This window comes from Vicia villosa, unplaced genomic scaffold (genome assembly GCF_029867415.1).
Source record: "Vicia villosa cultivar HV-30 ecotype Madison, WI unplaced genomic scaffold, Vvil1.0 ctg.001522F_1_1_3, whole genome shotgun sequence".
In the NCBI taxonomy this organism is placed as follows: Eukaryota; Viridiplantae; Streptophyta; class Magnoliopsida; order Fabales; family Fabaceae; genus Vicia; species Vicia villosa.
In genome coordinates this window covers 165,141-169,009 of record NW_026705651.1, presented here as the reverse complement: position 1 = coordinate 169,009, position 3,869 = coordinate 165,141, and the positions used below count along the sequence as shown (strand labels likewise).

Genomic DNA, 3,869 nt, shown 5'->3' with positions numbered 1-3,869 from the left:
TAGGTTTTTTCAATCACAAGCTTCTTTACTATTTACTAACTATTATGAAAATGTAATAATAACGATATTGTTGGTAAATAGTATAAAATAAATTGATTATGGACAATGCTTTTTTCCTTCATGAAGGAGATAACACACAAGTGCAACAAATTTGATTTAATATTCATGTTCAAACAAATACAAATTAGTAGAGAATATATATATATAGTTGTAGTAAAAAATCTATAACCTACACTTTGGTATTCAAGTAAATAAGAAATTCTTCAACCTCTCTTTTGAAATAACACCTACTTAATACACCAAAATGTAATGTCTAAGACCTGCAAATGCAAAGTGTTGTTCCAGCAACGAAAACTTGGACAAACTGAAACTGCGGAAGCAAATAGATTCAGAGAGTATTTCTGTCACGAACCTGCTCAAAAAGTGTCTCCATTAGTACTCCCTTACTTTTAGCTAACAATGTAGTTAAATTGGAAGCAAAATAGGTGGACTGATTCAACTGATTAAATTTTAAATACTTAAAATAATACTGTTCACAATAGATTGTTCACAATACTGTTTTTTTAAAAGTTATCTAAAGAAAAATATATCAATTGAAGTAGAAAACCAAATACAAACAGCTTTGGCTGCAATTAAATGGAGTTCTAAAATATTAGGAAATAAGATAATCATACATTCATTGAAACCTATAGGGAACTGAAACAGTCTTGAAGTCTAACCTTGGAGATAAGATTCCCGATTTGCTTGAGCATTAACTTTAGTGCTAGGCTAATTTTCTCAAAATGGATCCAGTATGGAATGCATAAATAAATCACTTTCATTTACATTTAGAGGATAGAAAGGTTTCACTCCACTAAGGAAATCCACAGTTGCATTGCACCTATGTACAACAGCTTGCCCAATGATAACCTGCATAAATAAATCAGCTGTCATGTGACTGTCATTTATGTTGCCAATGAAGTATTGTTCTTACTTAGCATTTCAAACAATGATGATCCATGGAAAAAAAGTCAAATAATATCTATATGTAGTGTCTTGTATAGATTTAGTCCCACCAAGACGTAGTTCTCCTTACCATGGTTGAGAGCCAAGTTGAAATCAGAATGAGAAATTCTAAATAAAGAACCTAAGTTACTTCTGAATATCAAAGTTGCCGCGTTGAATTTCTCTTATTTGTTCACAAGACTCCCTTGGTTAAGCAGAGTATCCTTAAGAACATTCTGCAAACAATATAAGGCTCAGATGTAGTCACCGGAGGTGGGCGGTGATTTCCTGGTCTGGATGTCCATGCTTTGTGACTCCTGTATTCCTCTATAGATCAGAGTCTAAGGCTATGTTTGGGAGTTTGGAGAGGAGGGGAGGGGAAGGCTTCCAAAATCGAAATTTTAAAAAAATATAGGAAAATATTTGACATTTTTTTAAAAAATGATTTTGTTTTGAATGATAAAAAAGTCATTATCATTACTAAATTTTTAATTTTCAGAATACTATAACAACCTAAAATATATTTGGAAAATTTATGTAAACCCTTCAAAACCCTCCAAAACCCTCATTCCATATAATTTTTGAGTTCCCCCATTTTATGGGGTTTTTGATGTTATGAATAAACTCAAACCCTCCAAAACCCTCCAACCCAAAATCCTTTTATCCTTTTCACCCAATTCTTCCTATTTTCCAAAACCCTCCCCTCCCTTCCCCTCCAAACTCCCAAACATAGCCTAAGTCTCTCATGAGAAGCATCCTGTGAAACCTTGACTCCCTGTACACAAGCAAAACAGTTTCCACACAATTAAATTAAGAAGATCACTTCAGGTCCTTGAACACTTCCACCGAAACTCCTTGAAAGTGAAAGTGATATTTTGCTGAAAGTGATAAGTTTTTTTTTTTTTTACTGAAAGTGATATTAAGAAAAACCGAAAATATAAGGAAAATTTATCAACATAAAATATAAGCGAAATAAAATTTAATTAAAATTGATGATAGAAAAAAACTATTCTATACAGGAGTGCATAATGTGATATAGCAGCCTATTAAGACTGGACTATTATGGGAAATACAAAAATTGATAACTAAATGAGACCTGCACAATTATGTTGAATGGCACAGAGGATGAATCTTTCCTTCCAAAAAATTCAGCATCAAGGTTGAGCCTTTTCCTAAAACATAAATTGCTTGTTGACTTGCAGAGGACACTGAATAATGGAGACGTCAAGCAACTATCAAAAGGCTTCAAACTTTGTTATAAAGAAAATGTGAGGCTTCAAACTTAGTTAAAACAAAAATGTGAGCAAAGTCTACTATCACACGTCAATCATCAATTTCTTGAACCCATGCTAAACCTGCTAATTATATCAGTAGGTTAGTTTCTTGATTGAGTTTGACAAAATGAATGGGATGAAAACTTATATCAATTTTCTACCTTGAAGAACAGTTTCAACAGCTGCATTAGGAACAAAAAGCCCAACAATTCATTTGCTATCTACAGTAGTAGTTTATATGCGAACAACTCGTAGCCTCCTATGGCTTAGGCGAACCTGTACATATTTGATCATCAGTTTAGTTTTTTTTCGAGATATATATTTAAATAATTTCTGACGCCACTGCCAACAAAAAGATATCAAACAATTAGTCACCCGTGAAGTCATAAAGTATAATGGTCTAAACTAAACAACAGACCAAGAGCTACCTTAAAAAAAACCTTTTCAAGCAGACATTAATAATTCATTTAGCTAAAAGCTCTTCTACAATGCAAACTCGATTGTATGAACACTTAACTAAAATTTGTATCAGAATCCAAGCCATCCATTACAATTTTGACAATGAAAACCTCGATATTGAAAAACTCAAACCAGCATATTAAATAATAGGACAAAGTGACAAACCAATGCATGAGTTCATATTTTAGCATCAATATTATCTCAATAATCTCTGCTGAACATCAATAACAGCTTATTTATATACCTGCACAGATTTTTCTGTTTTCTCTATATGACATTGATTTATCTGATTTCCCTGATAAGGCTTCAAAAGTTAACATAGATGAACCATCATCTAATACATAACAGGAAACTTTGTCGACAGGGTAATCAACATATAATATAGAAAAAACAGTATTTCCAGTGACAAGAGGCGGCTCTTTGAGAGGGTCCACTGTACTGACAAACACGTCAACAGGAGCCAACTGTGATGGTTATCCGTCACGATCGTATCTACACAATAAAAATGAAGATTAGCGGAATAGAAAATATCGCATCAAAGTTAAACCAAGGCAAGTCCAAAATAGCAGGGAAATCAATCAATTCAAACCTTATAGCAAGCATGTCAAGACAAGTCTCGCGATTAATGGGTGACCACTTTGGAAACTGAACCAAATCTCACTTTACTTCAAGCGTACTGCATAAAACGAAGTATTGAAACGATGTTTTCAGGAAGTCCTCTTTGAGGCCTCCAAGCGTGCCGCATAAAACTATCAAGTACTTTACTATTACTATACTATCAGGTAGTATAAAAGACACATGTTAACAACAAACTTGACAATAAAGAGCTTATAATATGGGGTATGAAAATGTCATAGAAAATCATGGAAAAAACCATTGTACTTACAGACTTTATCTTTCGTGTAGGACAAACTTCTAGCTGAACCGATGAAAAAAACTTCAATGCACTTCCAGCACTTGTCACTTATGGATTTCCATAGTAGACACCAATCTTCAAAAGTAAATAGAAAAACAAACCATATAAACTAAATCAAGATATTTATTTAATAGTGATATATATTATTGAATCTCATTTGCTTCATTCTAATGTCACTCTATGAATTTAAATGAAAATTTTGGTTAGAATGAAATGCAAAGAAAATCAGATCTTTA

General features: G+C 32.8%; 1 long non-coding RNA gene across 1 annotated transcript; it reads right to left on the bottom strand.

The window, feature by feature from the left end:
- Positions 1-277: 277 nt before the first annotated feature.
- LOC131635641 (uncharacterized) lies at positions 278-3,445 on the bottom strand. The gene is made up of 6 exons (XR_009293840.1): positions 3,307-3,445; positions 2,962-3,209; positions 2,420-2,534; positions 2,081-2,339; positions 720-909; positions 278-412 (listed from the first exon to the last, which is right to left on the bottom strand). It is a non-coding gene; the product is annotated as an uncharacterized LOC131635641 (long non-coding RNA).
- Positions 3,446-3,869: the final 424 nt, after the last annotated feature.